Source organism: Homalodisca vitripennis, chromosome 2 (genome assembly GCF_021130785.1).
Source record: "Homalodisca vitripennis isolate AUS2020 chromosome 2, UT_GWSS_2.1, whole genome shotgun sequence".
In the NCBI taxonomy this organism is placed as follows: domain Eukaryota; kingdom Metazoa; phylum Arthropoda; class Insecta; order Hemiptera; family Cicadellidae; genus Homalodisca; species Homalodisca vitripennis.
Window position 1 is genome coordinate 31,339,663 of NC_060208.1, and position 18,533 is coordinate 31,358,195.

The following is an 18,533-nucleotide window of genomic DNA, read 5'->3' on the forward strand; positions in this document are numbered from 1 at the left end:
AGATTGTTGTGATGGAGAATGCATTGATAACGTGTGCCAAGACATGTACACACCTCGTCCGCCCACAGTTGCACCAACTGAAGAACAATGCGTCAAGGTTGGTGAGAAAGTAAGTTGAGCTTGAGCTTGCTAGATATATTGTAGTTATAAATCCCTACAAATCTCAAAACATGTACACCCCTCGTCCGCCCACAGTTGCACCAACTGAAGAACAATGCGTCAAGGTTGGTGAGAAGTAAGTTGAGCTTGAGCTTGCTAGATATTTTGTAGTTATAAATCCCTACAGATCTCAAGACATGTACACCCCTCGTCCGCCCACAGTTGCACCAACTGAAGAAAAATGCGTCAAGGTTGGTGAGAAAGTAAGTTGAGCTTGAGCTTGCTAGATATTTTGTAGTTATAAATCCCTACAGATCTCAAGACATGTACACCCCTCGTCCGCCCACAGTTGCACCAACTGAAGAACAATGCGTCAAGGTTGGTGAGAAAGTTAGTTGAGCTTGAGCTTGCTAGATATTTTGTAGTTATATTTTCCATCTTGTCCAAGAGGTTATCAGTTATTCTAGTTTAATGTGTGAGGTGGACTTTATTTAATTACTTGTGTTTATTACATATTCATAAGACCACATTGATATGATTGGTCGTGCACGGACAGCTTCAGTAACTTCTCGATTTGTTTATAATTAATGTTAGCATAGTGGAACCTCATATCATTAACTAATCAGTTATCTCTGATTGGGAGCACCTACAAGTATCTTTGGTTATCTTCAGTCTTGCATTTATCACCTTGAAATTGCAACCTAGGAACCCTTTACATATTCCAGCAACATATATCCTTTCAAATGCCTTAAATTTATTCGATATCGTAGTCCAGCACGTTATCTGACAAACGTTAACCGCACAGTAGACGCAATTGGTGAGGTCGAATTGTGTGACTTAGAAACCACTGCCTCAGAGAAGCCCTACCTTATCTATTCAGATCGTAGGTCAAAATAATCAAGATCTCCACTTCCTAACACGGCAAGATTCCAACTCCAGACGGAAATACAATAATGCTGCCTCAACACAGCAACTTTTTCAGTAACGTTACATTTTAATAATTGCTAAATAATATTTGCAACATGATAAATAATCGACGACGGATCTCTATTCATTACGTGAGTGCACCACTGGTCTTTTACGAATTTTTCTCAGTGTAAACCATTATTGCAAATAGCTGTAACTATTGTGTCCTAAACCACAAAATCTATAAAATACACAAACTGCGGTGTTGTATCTGCACCGCAGTTTGTGGATCAACACTATTGTGTTCACCATCTGGAAACTTCGTTGGTTGTACCTTCCGCCATAGGACAACCGGTATGGAGTGGGTCTTTCAATCTTTAATTTTCTTTGTGTTAAAAACTTTATTTTTCAATGCATCATAAGTTTACCTGCTTTCGTAGCTGATTTTCTTGTTTCGCTATAGATCATACATACCTAAAAACTGTATGGTCATATTGCAAAAACTATGATTTCATTCACATATTACTTGCCAGCAGAATATTTTTTAAACGTCTTATGTGTAGTAGTTGTATTTCACTAAGCCAAGTTCGTTTAAATATTTTTGCAGTGCACGCATGACAGTCAATGTTGTCTCGGAAAATGCTGGAACAACAGGTGTGTCGATGGACAAGCACCGTGTACACCACCCGGACATACGGTAAGTACTTAGATGACATTATATTAGTAGCGTATTAGAGATGTAATTATATTAGTTTTGTTAGACAGTTCACCATATTACGTTAAATTTACACATGTTAGGAAAGATTATTTTTTCACCATTTTACAGGTAGTTAAAAAAATGTTTCTCCTAGTAGTGTTTAGATTTGCTGAATAAACAATTAGAGTACAAGCAAATTAACGTAAAACATTAAAAAATACTGTTTAGTAAAATTATAATATATAAACAATATATATATATATATATATATATATATATTTATTATATAAACAGATTATAATAATTTCTGGATGTTTTAGTATTTTTTCAAATTATATGTTTTAGTGTCAAAATAAAAGAGATTGTTGTGATGGAGAATGCATTGATAACGTGTGCCAAGACATGTACACAACCTCGTCCGCCCACAGTTGCACCAACTGAAGAACAATGCGTCAAGGTTGGTGAGAAAGTAAGTTGAACTTGAGCTTGCTAGATATATTGTAGTTATAAATTCCCAACAAATCTCAAAACATGTACACCCCTCGTCCGCCCACAGTTGCACCAACTGAAGAACAATGCGTCAAGGTTGGTGAGAAGTAAGTTGAGCTTGAGCTTGCTAGATATTTTGTAGTTATAAATCCCTACAGATCTCAAGGACATGTACACCCCTCGTCCGCCCACAGTTGCACCAACTGAAGAAAAAATGCGTCAAGGTTGGTGAGAAAGTAAGTTGAGCTTGAGCTTGCTAGATATTTTGTAGTTATAAATCCCTACAGATCTCAAGACATGTACACCCCTCGTCCGCCCACAGTTGCACCAACTGAAGAACAATGCGTCAAGGTTGGTGAGAAAGTTAGTTGAGCTTGAGCTTGCTAGATATTTTGTAGTTATATTTTCCATCTTGTCCAAGAGGTTCAGTTATTCTAGTTTAATCTGTGAGTGGACTTTATTTAATTACTTGTGTTTATTACATATTCATAAGACCACATTGATATGATTGGTCGTGCACGGACAGCTTCAGTAACTTCCCGATTTGTTTATAATTAATGTTAGCATAGTGGAACCTCATATCACTAACTAATCAGTTATCTCTGATTGGGAGCACCTACAAGTATCTTTGGTTATCTTCAGTCTTGCATTTATCACCTTCAAATTGCAACCTAGGACCCTTTAAATATTCCAGCAACAAATATTCCTTCAACTGACTAAAATTTATTCTCTATCGTAGTCCAGGACGTTATCTGATAATGTTAACCGCACAGTAGACGCAATTGGTGAGGTCGACTTGTGACTTAGAAGTCACTGCCTCAGAGAAGCTTCACCTAAGCTATTCAGATCGTAGGTCCAAAATAATCAAGATCTCCACTTTCTAACACGGCAAGATTCCAACTCCAGGCGGAAATACAATGATGCTGCCTCAACAGCAACTTTTTCAATTACGTTAGATTTTAATAATGCTAAATCATATTTGCAACAAGCTAAATAATCCACGACGGCTCTTATTCATTACATGATCGCACCACTTTTCTTTTAAGATTTTTTCTCAGTGTAACCATTATTGAAAATAGCTGTATCCATTATGTCATAAACCACACAATCTAAAGAAAAAAAAACACAAACTGCGGTGTTGTATCTGCATCGCAATTTGTGGACCTACACTATTGTGTTCGCTATCTTGAAACTTCGTTGGTTGCACCTTCCGCCATAGGGCAACCGGTATGGAGTGGGACTTAAAATCTTTAATTTTCTTATACCCACTAGTATTAATTATCTTAAAACCCGTATTTTTCAGTGTAAGAACAACACCGATTGCTGCTCCAAAAACTGCGAGGCAGGAAACTGTGTCGCCCCTTGCATAGATCATGGCCGTAAGGTAAATAAAATTGCATTTTGATAGTATTATGATGTAACTTACGAAAAATAACTAATGCACGATTTTTTCGGTTTATAAGATAGACTTTAACATTATCATTCTGAGATCCAGTAATGACATCTTCTAGACTTCATTAAAATTAGCAGTCTCTTATTGTATAAAAATCAATACATTATAATCATGTACATATATATGATTATACACACATAAGATTTATCAACCCAGAGTAATCAGTAAAATGTACCGTAGTTGTAATTATTTATGCTGAATCGCGGTAGGAAGTAGGCTCTTTTTTAACTAGACGCGGTGCGTGAACATTGTTTGTTAGATTGGTAAATCAGCTAATCGAGATGTCTACGGTGATACGTTCCGACCCGGTTCGCTTGTAGAGGGGGAACAGTGTTTGAGTGTCGACCACAAGGTGCAGACGTCCAATTGAGAAGCAGTAGTTCTTCCTCTAATCCTCTAGTTTGGGATATAGAGTAATTCCTTTTATCGGATGTAAATTTAAATCAAGTTATTAATTTTCTTTAAGTGCGTATTAGTTTCCTATCAGCCTCCATAGTCTTCAAAGTAGTAAGTCCCGTACCAGCGTTTAGTTAATATCTTTTATTTTTATACTATTGTGTTTAAATTTCTAAAGTTTCCCATATTACAGAGTCTGAGAATTAATTCAATTTTTGAAGTATTGTCAATTAAATTTTGGTCGTAAAGTTAATATCAAGTTTTGTGTTATATTGATTTTTGATTATTTTGAGAAGAGAACTTTGTATTTTATTTTGTTAATTTAAACAACTTTTGGAGAAGTATACATTTTTAGTTTCATTTTAATTTTAATTTATTTTTGACCAGACTCTTAATTAGATTTGATCGATTGTGAGAAGGTTTTTGAAGAAAATCGAATCTAAAGTTTGTAAACTTTGTTAAATTTTTGGGTGAACTTTAATTTGGAATAAATCAAGTATTTCCGAAAAGTTGTTTTGATTTATAAAGTATTAGCTCAAAAGTAATATAATATATGTACTATAATAACGGTACAAAAACACTAAATATTTTGTAGCTTCAGCAGGAAATGGAAAGGTCTTATTCGCGATGTTTTGATTATACGTCAAAGTATAATTATTAAAAAAATATGTTTTAATGGTAACATTTTTTATAATTCACATTCGTAAAATATGTACTCTTATACTTTTTATTCTTTTAAAGTACTTAATTTTCGTTGTTGATATTTTATCGTTAGTTGTGTTAATGAGAATAAGTTTAGATATATTAATTAGACCAATAGAAATATTATGACAAAACAAATCACTATTTTTAAATCCTATCTCAGATTTTTGATCAAAATAGAATACTGTAGGTTAGTTGAATGTCAACCACTCTCTGTAACTGCTTGAAATTATACTAAATGATAGCTGTTTACAAAAAAAAACTAACATTCTTAATAATTGTTGCAGTGTAAAAGTAACCAAGATTGCTGTTTCGGTGAATGTTTAAAGGGATACTGCATCGTAAGACCTCCAAATTGCACAAAGGATAGAAACCCGGTAAGTGAAGCAGTACTCGTTGAACAATGAGAATACTGATTGTTGCCAATCTTTCTCCTTTCTCAAAATCACGAGAATAAAGAAATATTTTATTTGATCTTTTGATGTATAGCGGTTTATAAATAAATTTATATACAGTTTTTAATTAATTTTCAAATAAGATATCTCAACATTGAGAACCACCCAATACAAATTCACTTTTGATGTCATACTTACACAATATTGTCGGTCTAATAATAAAACAATTTGAGTTTTTGTTGCTATTTGACATTGTACCAATTATTGAAAATTTTATTGGAGAGGTTAATATGAGGGAGGGAAAATATCGGAGTGTAGAAATATTCTTCTGGTGACATATAAAAACCATTTAAATTAGGTCTTGGATCCTATTTCAACTTATCTTTTAACCACAGAGACGATAACTTTTGAGTATTTAAACACTCATGTTAAAGTGCCATACAAGAGAAATATTCGGAATAAGAATATTCGGGGATAATATTAAGAAGAAGTTTATTCGAGAAAAGTGCTCTCGCATCAGAAACTATGAACACTTAAGTTTTCAAGCAAACGACACGATAATTAAAGTTTTCGATATTAAATATATGTGATAATACTATTGAGCAATGTCTAATGGAGTATTCGGAGAAGTCTAGACATTTTTTAATTAGAGAATGCAATACTAATATACTTATGGTGACAGAGTGAGAATAAGAGATTTTAGGTTGACAGTTTGTATGGATTGATAGTATTACATCTAGAGTATGAAAATATGTGGACAAATATTAAAAATGCATTATTATGTTGCTGCGTATTTTTAATAGAAGTTAAAAAAATGCATTCCATTTATAATCAAGATTATTAATCAAACTAAACTTCATTATTTCAAAATTAATACCATCTGGTTTAATAAACATTGTCAACTAATATAAGTATTATTTATTGTCGTCATAAAACCAAACATTAAACAAAGTAGTGTTAAAACGTTGTGTCTATTTTCTTAGTTCTGTTTCCAAGTTTTACAGTTGTTTTAAGTGATAGTAGTAATAATTATCTTACAAAATTAACGTTACTATAACATTTGTTAATTTTTCTTAAACTTCCATTTGAGGACTCAAACTTTACGTTAGTTTATTATGCTAATCGCTTTACGTTAATGATTACAATTATTGAAATAATATTGTTTAGATTGTAGACGGTATGTTGTAAAGTAATAACTATATAATGTAACGTGGAAATGAGTTCTGAAGTTGTGTTTATTTATTTGCAGTGCTTCCATGATGCAGAATGCTGCTCGCAGTCATGCCTCGACAACTTTTGCCAAAAGGAATGTAAAAAGGATAGTGAATACGTAAGTTACCATCTATAATTTAATCATTTGTAAAAGTTTTTATGTATGCTATACACATTATTAACAATTTTAAGTAATAAATTATTTTTTAAGCATTAATTAACTACATAATATGTTCATGATACTGACACTGATATCGATGATGTATTTGCATTAGTAATTTATACACGCATATATTTTAAAATGTTTGTTCCGCTCAAGGAAAAATATTTTAAGACACTTCTTGTGTTTAAGACGATACTCATTCTTTTTTTTATTAAATTTAAATATATTGATCTCACTTTTAACTGTTAACAAGCATTCAAGTTGACTTGAATAACTACAGTAACCCAAGTATACCATATTTGGGTGTTTCATTTAAAATAGAAGCAGTATTGGTAGATTTGAGCTTAATTTACAGTTTTATAAAATCCTCTTCCTAGCTTCGATGTTCAGTACCTTTATTCAATTATATGTTTAATATAACGTGAAATATTCAAAGTTTTGTTTAATCCTTTTTATTAATTTTTAGTGTGTTACTTCCAAAGATTGCTGCTCTGAAAATTGCTACAATAATATTTGTGGTGGACCTGAATCGTGCCGAAAAGAAGGCGAATATGTGAGTGTCTATATCTAACCGAAATATCTCTTACTGACCTATGTAGATTTTTAGATCAATTTAATATATATTATCTTCTACTTTAGTGATGATAAACATGTGACTCAAATTTCATCTTTCTACGATATTTTGAAATTGAATTTAGATTTAATTTGAAAAATATATAGCTTTCTAGAGGTTGAAACCCCTATTTCAAACCCTATAAGTGGCTGTTTTTCACGAAATTGTTGTATTTGTTAATTGACAGCATAAAGTGAAAAATATTCTTCCTTATTGAATTGGCTGCAATCCCACATTAACCCCTGTGAGTTTTTGACAGTTAAAAATAATACAAATAATAGTTTGTTTTTATATTTAGGTGATGAGGAACTTCATGTAATATGTAACATGTAAAATATCCTGTGAGGATAATGCAATTTATTTCAAGGAAATTGATTGATCGAGAAGCGAAATATAGTTTTTATAGGGGCTGCAAACCCCCATTAAAACCCCTATAAATGTTTAATTTTTATGAAAATACTTACATTTTTCTAAAATAAGTCATGAGACTTTGTGAGTCAAATTACATCTTTCTGCTACATCAAGTTGGAGATTAGTGATGAATAAAGGCTTTGTATTTTATGGATATAGAGAGATGAAAGTTGTGATGGTTAAAGCAAAATACCATAATATATTATTTGATTAATTTTATTAAGGTAAAGATTTTAATATGTTAACTCTTGGTTTTAAAATAAATTTGGTTTCAATATGTTACTGTTGCCTGAGAAGCACCTCTAAGAAACATATAGTGATTTATTTTACTTGATTTACATAGTTAATGAGTCGGTAGGTAGGTATACATAATATAGGTTAATGATTAACTTAATTATTTACTTAAACCTTCTTTAGATGTATGCGTTTTTGAACAATATTTTTTGTTATAGTGTTCGGGTAATGCTGATTGCTGTTCAATGTCATGCATAGATAACTTTTGTTTCGAGTATACCCCTGAGTATTGCAAAGAGGTCGGCGAATATGTAAGTATAAACTATCCTGAAATATTCTGTCTATACAGAAATATAAATAATTAAACTAAATGCTTTGTATACATAAAAATATACATATGTTTTACAGATGAACTTAATTATTCCTAAAAGCCGTAGTAGTTATACATCAGTAAACACTGGAGAAATTGTATTATTTCTAACAATTTTGATACATTTGATAGAAAAGTTTGTCCTGTAAATACATAAATTAAGTTTTTTAATCAAGTCATGCTGTTTAAAATATTTTCAGTAATAGTTATTCATGGAGACACAGGCTTATTTCTTAACCCAGGCTCGATACTGATTAGCTTTGATGTCTGAATATAAAGGCCTCAGGGCGAATACAAAAAAGCGCTCTTCTGAAAACTTTGTTAGTGCAGAATACCTTAAAACTTGAAATAGTGGTTTTATGGTAGACTTCAAGGCTAAGGATCGATTTCAGTCAAAAAGGTGGGTGGAATGTTGAATGGAAGAAAATTGACAAATTAGTTTGCTCTTAACTCAGAGTCCACATAGAAAGTTTTGAAAACTATTAAAATAAAATTTAGCAATTGTTCGATTACTAGTCAACTATTCAATTAAACATAAGGAATTAAAGCCTTTGAAGTTCAGTTTTATTCTTGTGGGACTAAAACCAAGATGGCGGTAAGAATTCAAGTGAGATCTGATGGTATTAATAGTATTTGAAACTGTGAGACGATTAGATCCACCAAGTACTCATGAACGATAAATAATTACATTATTAGTGTATTTACTGTACTAATATTTTGATACAGGTTTCTGTGGTAGTCGGCCATCTCCACGGTGCAAATTGCTCAATGCCAAGTCCCTGCTTACTAGAATACATTACTAGAATAATACGTTTCTGTGTTACAGTGCTCGGACAGTGCCGATTGCTGTTATCAGTCGTGCGTAGATAACCATTGTCAAGACCCCACATTGACTCAATGTACAGTAAACGGTGAATATGTAAGTATAGTTTTTTCTTACTTGCAGCCTACAGTTTTTACATTATTAATATTCCGTATCAGTTGCTAATATTCCGTATGTTTTACTCACATTAAATTATTGGCTGAGCGTAAGCGAAGCCAATAACTCGAGAGGCTGAAAACTGTCTGTCCAAACGATAGATTGAAAACAGTCTGACCTAGAGACTTGAAAGTTTTAGAGCTTTAATGCTATCTTGACCACAGTCCTGTGGAATTTTATTCCCAAAACCACACTAAACAATTAATGTGCTGGAGACGATTGGGATACAGAAATGCTTCCATTGAACTCTTATGGAACTGATCATGGTCTTATTGCACTATTTACTCATAACTAAAACCTTTTCAGACATTAAAATTGAACTTTGGGTCTTTTTCGTTTACAAACATACTATACCTGACTGACAGTGCATTTAATCGTTTTTTTTGGTGTTATTAGTTCGTAGGGCAGTAGTCCAGGTACTATTTATAGTATAAACTTGTCTTATCTTATCAGTGATAAACGCGATAAAGTTTTGCTCTTAATTACTTCCATTTTCTCATGCGTGAGTTATACTTAGTTTTTCTTGTTCAATAAAGCGTGGTGAGTTGATCTGGGCTTGGAACTTTGCAAGCTCGAGTTAATTGTTTTTCTAAAAGAGCAAGTAGCGCAAAGCGCTGCGCAGCGGGCGAGCATCGCGTGATCTGACTTTTGAATAGGCACGCTATGGTCTTTTGTGCTGGCCCTTAAACGAAAAAGAACAAGAATTTTTTATTGTTATGGTTCCAAGGAAATATGTTCCAAAAGTTTATAAAATTAGGTATACATATTTATTTTAAATCATATAGGATTTCAGTTATTCCCACCATTTGTATCATTTTTCCTTTGTTAGAAAACTGGATGGAAGTATTAAAATATATTTTGGGATATCCTTTATTAGTCTTCTACAAGTTTACAAATGTTCCTTGTACGGATATATCTTACATTATTAAACTCTGACTAAATGTTTCATGAGTACATAATAGTCATGTTAATATTTATAAGAAGGGTGTTCAATTAGTTACTAAACAAACTGTTGATTTCTTATGGAAGTTTAATCCAAATCGAAATCTTACATACCGTTATCGATATTAAAATATGGAATATTATTCGCTAAGGCATTTCTAATACAACCTGCGTTCACGCAGTAGATATTTTTTCCTAACCTTCAAATTATTTAATTCTCTAAATTAAATTCTTAGTGCTCTGCTGATTCTTTGAACTCACTTCTTATATTTTATAATATTTCTAAGAGCTTTAAGGGAAATGCTGAAAGGAAGTTTACGCATAACACTAATATATATATATATATATATATATATATATATATATATATATATATATATATATGTATATATATTATAGAACAAGTAGCAACCTTAAATAAAAAGTTAGTTTTGTTTATTTATGTATAAAGTAAGTACACAATAACCTGCATGCACATTGTGGGAAACACCCTAATTTCAAGGACACATTCCTAGCACTCACTGAGCTTAATTGTTTATTAATTGATAGATTAATAATAATAATTTGATACAGTGTTTGGAGAACCAAGATTGCTGTAGCCAAACTTGCCTTTACAACACTTGTACAGAGCCTATTCCTCCACCTTGTGTAAATAATGGTGCATATGTAAGTATCAACATTCCTAAAATAGAGTCTCATTAATATTATTATACTTTTTTATTAAAAACTCTTTATGAGGTGAAGTGAAGGATATAATTATACAAATCAATATTCTTTCTATTAAACGGATAAAATGAAACTTGCAGTCAACATAACTCAAACAACAGTAAGATTTTACTTGCTTTATAGGTAACAGTTCTTGTTCTTAGTTTAACTTAGATTGAACTGAATTTTTGATCGAACTGTAATTAAATTTTAGTCTTTTATCAATCAATATCATATTTATTAGATCTATAGTCAAAAAAAGATTGTATCATCTGAGGAAAGTCTTCTTTTACAACCTATACAGATCACTCACTCCAGATTCTTCCGGAATAAATAATCGGCTTCCAATTTTAATAAAGTTACATATCATGCAAGTCACTTTATCCAACTATCAGAGTTATGATTAATATTTATCAGGGGTCCTAAGTTGAATAATAGTTAATGAATAGTCCAAACATATGACTTACCAAGCTGAGGCTGTTATAGAACATAAGCGAACAGGATTTAAAACAAATCAGAAAGGGGTAATTTCAAAATAATCCACTTTAAAATACAAAAATACAAGGGGAAATGGGATGGGAAACACTAATACACAGCAATACGATGAAAACACCGGATAACACATTTAACACAATAATACATTTAGGACAAAAGGAGAACTTATGGTAGTTACATTCAGTAGGAACGAAACATGTGGAATACACAGCAACACTCAAGAAGACATTGATTTAGAATAAAAAAGGATCATATAAAAATTCAAGTACCAAAATAATTTATTTTAAAAAATTAATAGGCAGAACGAGTGAATAACTGGGATTATGAAATATAACCAATATTATACTGATAATAAATGGACATTTTGATTAGATAATGGGAATTATCACTTTTTAGGGTGGGGGCGACCGATGACGTACAGGTAACCAACTGCTTTCACTGAAAAACAGATATATCCCTCAATGTGGATAAAATTTTCCATTTTAAAATAAGCTCTGTAAATTATACGTATAATTGCTTACTTTATGTGTTTGGTAATTCATGTAAAATGCATATTATGCTTAAGTCAAGTCCGCATTTAGGTATTTATGTGTCGTTTTCTATATGATTAATTGATGTAATGTACAAACACTTATGTATTTATTGGTGTAATTATTTATCTTGTTTATTTAATTTGATAGTTGTGGTTATGAAAATTGGTGTTTTTCTGTGATGTTTTGTTAAAATTTGGGTTTTCAATTATTACATTGAGAAATGTACATTACACATAAGTATGTAAAATAATACTCAATCCAGTAACAATATGATATAAGATGACAGAATACTTTAATCAATTTTAAATTTTAAAATAAATATTTTCTCTGTATATTTTTCAAATGTTCATGCCTTATTTTCTTGGGTTTTCTGTTATGTAAATTTAATATACCAAATTGTAAAAATATGTAAAATTATGTGTTGTTAAATGTAAAATATATATATATAGATATATTATATATATATATATATATATATATATATATATATATATAATGTTTTTTGTTGTTGTTTTGCAAGATATTAATGTATGCAATGTATTTGGAATTGAAATTTTGGATACGAATTTTCATCTACACGTTTGTATTTTTGATTAATAGTTGTAGTATGTGTTTGTGTTTTCTCTTAGATTTTCCCCTCAAATAGCTTTGGCTAGAGGGGATAAAAAAGTGACTGCATTGTAAACAAATAGTTATTCTCGAATAAAAAGTTTGAATTTGAAAAAAAATCAGATTGCAGATAGTCCTGAAGCTTTGAAGAAAATTGCAAACACATGTATTACAATGAGACTTTCTACGTTACGGTATAACCTTATAATAATATGAACAGTTACGTAAAAGTGTGTAGATTATAAACGTTTTATGTTTGCCTCATACTTCCATATATGTGTTAAAACCATGAGATACTAATGATTGTGATATAATGCGATTGCCTCTGTAATGCGACTGCATTGTATAATCACATAGCATTTACAAATCCTTATATGAATTAAACAATGCGGCTTTGGTATGCAGACGCTCAATCGTTCTATTGTATAAGAAAGTAAGTAAGGGTGTACATATATTTTATTTACAGTATGACGTTAAAATTGAGGAGTTTAAAAGTAACTAATATTATCATACTATACCCAAAACTCCGAACGTTTGCTCACAAAGTATTAAGTCCAAAGTATCATGTTACTGATTGATTTTATAAGATCACAGTTGTATTTTTAAAATAAACTTGTATTAATGAGCTATAATATTTAAATTAAAAAAAGGGTGCTTTAAATATTTTTTAAATTCTCTGGGATTTTCGACTGCAAACCTTAAAATGCATTGTTTTAAATTTATACGAAAGGTATTATTTTTACACTCCTCCTCCTACACTGACTTACGGGATGGATAATGAGTTAAGTTTTTTTTTCAGGTGATACCTGAGTTTTGTTGTTCATTGATTGGAATTAGTATCCTGCATTGACAAAAAGATAAGATTTTAAAACATGATGTAAAAGTCGTGAAATATTATACTTTAGGTTCAGACATGCTTAGAAGGGTGGGAAACAGTTCAATGATAACTGAGGCTTTTCCATACCACGATCTTTGATCTCCAATATTGTCGTGACTATTAGAGTTTCTTTTAGTAATCCTAAAATATGTATGTTCTCTAAGAAGCTATACTGTTAATTTTATAGTCTCTATCATACATATAAAAATTAAACAATGTTTTGGTATGCAGACGCTCAATCGTTCTATTGTATAAGAAAGTAAGTAAGGGTGTACATATGATTTTATTCTACAGTATGAAGTATCAATTGTAAGAGTTTAAAAGTAACTAATATTATCATACTATACCCAAAACTTCGAACGTTTGCTCACAAAGTATTAAGTTCAAAGTATCATGTTACCGATTGATTTTATAACATCCCAGATGCATTTTTAAAATAAACTTGTATTTATGAGCTGTAATATTTAAATTAAAATAGGTGCCTTATATATTTTTAAATTCTCTGGGAATTTCGACTGCAAAGCTTAAAATGCATTGTTTTTTATTTTATACGAAAGGTATTCTTTTTAAATTCCTCCTCCTACACTGACTTACGGGATGGATAATGAGTTAAGTTTTTTTCAGGTGATACCTGAGTTTTGTTGTTCATTTATTGGAATTAGTATCCTGCATTGACAAAAAGATAAGATTTTAAAACATGATGTAAAAGTCGTGAAATATTATACTTTAGGTTCAGACATGCTTAGAAGGGTGGGAAACAGTTCAATGATAAATGAGGCTTTTCCATACCACGATCTTTCATCTCCAATATTGTCGTGACTACTAGAGTTTCTTTTAGTAATCCTAAAATATGTATGTTATCTAAGAAGCTACACTGTTAATTTTATAGTCTATATCATACATATCAAAATTCAAATAGTTTCCAAAGTGGTAACTGTGCAAAAATAACTTTGTATATGATAAGCTTCAAAGGGAGAGAGCGTTAACTATGATATTATTCTAAGTGAAGTATCAAGTTGTTATAGCAAGAGTTAATAATTGCTAGAATTTATAAAATTAAAGTTATGAATTTATTTCAGTGCACGGACCATCGAGAGTGCTGTTCAGGAAACTGCGTTAACAACGAGTGCCGACGCACGATGCCGCCAAACTGTAAAAAACTGAGAGAATATGCAAGTACTTTTTAATATATGCAACTTTATATGAATACTCGTAGTTCACATTAAAATATTTATTTCATATCTAACACATCCGATCAAACACTGCCGAAAATTGCATCAAACATGTTAATTTTAATTTCACCGAAACAATTTCAGTGCACGGACCATCGAGAGTGCTGTTCAGGAAACTGCGTTAACTACGAGTGCCGACGCACGACGCCGCCAAACTGTAAAAGATTGAGAGAATATGTAAGTACTTTTTAATATATGCAACTTTAATTCAATAATGGTATTTCATATTAAAATATCTATCATACACAGCTAACACATCCTATCCAACACTGCGAAAAATAGCACACGACATGTACATTTTATTTTTGCCTAAACAATAGTAAAAATATATCTAAAATAATGGCAGAACTCGTAATTCTGCAATGTTAAGACAGATAATACAAGAATAAGTTCTAAATGTTATCATTATGTTGAATTAATATTGACGAAACTACACTTTACTGCCTCTAGAAATATTATCGCTTATATTGGTGTTTGTCACATCTGAAATGTTAATTTACCAAAATACTAGATTAACCTCAGTGAAGTGTCTTACTCTCATGTCGTACAGCAACAAAACATCTAAAAACGTAAAGACATTTGACAATTGAGGCAGGAACTAGATGCCGATCACAATTTTAGGTTATATTCCCAAGCAACTGAAGGAATAATACGCACATTCTGTATAAATGCCATCAGCAAAACTAGCGACGACACGAGGCTGAATTTAGTCTCTGAAGCTACTCGTGTGGTAGCGACTAGCGCAGCTATAGTAGCCAACCAGGTCATTGTCCCTGAAGATACTCTTGAGATAGCGACTAGCTCAGCTATAGTAGCCAACTAGGTCATTGTCACTGAAGATACTCTTGAGATAGCGACTAGCTCAGCTATAGTAGCCAACTAGGTCATTGTCCCTGAAGATACTCTTGAGATAGAGACTAGCTCAGCTATAGTAGCCAACTAGGTCATTGTCCCTGAAGATACTCTTGAGATAGCGACTAGCTCAGCTATAGTAGCCAACTAGGTCATTGTCCCTGAAGATACTCTTGAGATAGCGACTAGCTCAGCTTTAGTAGCCAACTAGGTCATTGTCCCTGAAGCTAAATGCTGCAATAGTCACTAGATCAGCTTTAGTAGCCAAACAGGTCATTGTCCCTGAAGATACTCTTGCGATAGCGACTAGCTCAGCTATAGTAGCCAACTAGGTCATTGTCCCTGAAGATACTCTTGCGATAGCGACTAGCTCAGATATAGTAGCCAACTAGGTCGTTGTCCCTGAAGATACTCTTGCGATAGTGACTAGCTCAGCTTTAGTAGCCAAACAGGTCATTGTCCCTGAAGATACTCTTGCGATAGCGACTAGCTCAGCTTTAGTAGCCAAATAGGTCATTGTCCCTGAAACGATCGTCTGGAGCTATAGTTTTCATTGAATTTGCTACAGCGACCAAGAAATACCAAGACTGGCAGCGTGGTAATAATGCGATCTTTAATAGTACAAAATATCAGAATTTTATATCAAATATATCTGTGAGTTCTAACGTTGTTAATGAAACGCGATGGATTAAAATGTGTGCCTGCAGAACACATAGAATTCGCTGAGGGTATCTATATATTTGCCCCGTACCTTTACGGACTTGCAGTGTACTTGTCATTTTCCTCACAAAATATTCATGCAAGCTTCAGAAAACATTAAAATCTATAAATCAGTTAATTTTATAGATATAGTGTGTATAGACAGACTGATAGACACACGACCAGAAATGTAATTTTTCTAGCCCCTTGAGTGATGGACGTTGCTAAAGCTGAATTAATTATTAAAGTAATAATAATCAACTAACGAAATTCAAACTAAGTAAAATACAATGATTCGACAATATATACTTGTACAAAGTGTGGAAAAGTATGAAACCACCATACATGTAACAAATTATCATGTTATAGATAGTTGTACGTCTACCCTTGTCTTTTGATTTTGAAAGTATCTAAATGTTTTCATTTTATCGAACGTTTTATGTTTAACGGCACATTATTTTATAACCTATTTTAAATGAGGAGTTGCAAAAGATTTAAATAAAAAATCTAATAAAATTGCGTTTGGGCAGTGTTTGAAAACAGTAGTAATTATTTTGGTTTCTATAACTACATTGAAACAATACACAAGCCAGGCACAATATTACAGAACATAAAAATTAATGAAAAGTTGTATACAAAACTGATACAGCGTTATGTAATGTGTCTTGAATTAGACTCGTTTCTTGTAAAATTCGTTGCCTCAGCTCTCATAAATCATTAAATTTTGTTAAAATAATCCAAATATTGAAAGTGTGTGACAAATCTGGTATTCTTGAAGTTTAATTTACTTCAAACAATCCATTTTAGAGGGAAAATTTAATTTAAGTGCAGTCATACTCCTATGCCGTAATGTATTTTCTTTACTTTTATCAGACTGAATGGCAGTTGGCAATAAGACGTATTTTAAATTACAAATACATTTTGTTCTGACACATATAAGGATAAAGTTCAGAATCCAAATCGTTAAGAATAAAGTAGGACTATATTACTTTGCACTCAATCAATTGCCTACACGTTTACATTATCGAAATAATGAGATTATTCATGTTGGGGTCATAGAACGCTTTATATTAAATAAACATTTTATCACGGAGTAGTATTCTTAGTTAAAACCAATCTCTTCAAGACAAAATCGAACATAAATTAATATTAGGCTCGCCGAAACCATATACATATTAAATCCGCAATACGAGTATATGGTTGACACAAAACTTTTCGGTATTTGAACTTTTGCTGATGTGAGAGGTTAGACTCCAGATGTAATTTAATTATTTATAAAACAAGTACATAGTTATATTTAACGGTATATCACCCAAAAATACAAGGAAGTTTCAGAAAAACTGGTATATATATATATATATATATATATATATATATATATATATATATATTAAGAGTATCACTGTATTTATATTATAAAATAGCGATGTATGGAACTAAACTACTCCCTTATCAAGGAAATCCTTATCCAGGTATAATTTTCACGACAAACTATATTCCTGTTACCCTAATATTGTAATATAAGATTAAATGATTTTCACTTGAATCTCAGGTGAAAATAAAGATTTCTCCACAGTAACCATTACAAAAAAATACCCTCTCGTCATGTAAATGGTAGGACACACTATAAACTTGAATTAAAATCACAATTTTAATTACCTAGTTTTGAAAGAGACTTGAACTGTAAAGAGGACTTATCTCATTAACTAACTTGGAGGAATGTGGTTTATTGCTTCTTCATACAGACTTTTCAAATCCATTCTTTTTAATATAGCATGTACTTGAAAAATTAGGAACACGCGTTGTTTTTATTATTCTGAACTGACATATGTTAATGACATGTAAATAAAATTAAACAAGTTTCTTAGCAGAATACTTTATCTAAAGAGATGTTAAATTTTACATCTTTCTTACAGTGCGAGTCTGATCAAGAATGCTGTTCACAAACTTGTTTTAAAAATAGATGCGTGTTGAAGGAAGCGTGTAAAAGAGTAGAGGAATATGTAAGTAAAGACGTTTTAGTTACTACATATGCAATAAATTTGTACATTTTTCAATGAAGACCTAAGTTTTATAGATTAGCCATTGTAGAACATTGCTGTGAAGAGAAATGCTATGTGTTTATAGTGATAATTTTTATAAAAAGAAAGCAAGTATTAAGAAATAAGAGTGAACCTAGTGCTCAAAAGCCGACAGTAGATAAGATATTCATAAACTATAGTTCTATTACTGTTTGCTTAGTACCATAAACGTGTACAGTACATTTTTCATCTTGTCCAAGAGGTTTAGTTATTCTAGTTTAATCTGTGAGTGGACTTTAGTTAATTACTTATGTTTATTACATATTCATAAGACCACATTGATATGATTAGTCGTGCACGGACAGCTTCAGTAACTTCCCGATTTTTTCTAATCAATGTTAGCATAGTGGAACCTCATATCACTAACTAATCAGTTATCTCTGATTGGG

The 18,533-nt window shown here is 31.6% G+C and overlaps 1 protein-coding gene across 1 annotated transcript in view; it reads left to right on the top strand.

Annotated features, from left to right (window-relative positions):
* LOC124356234 (prion-like-(Q/N-rich) domain-bearing protein 25) overlaps nt 1-18,533 on the top strand; it is a 102,039-nt gene that overhangs the window by 70,344 nt on the left and 13,162 nt on the right. The window lies entirely within an intron of this gene.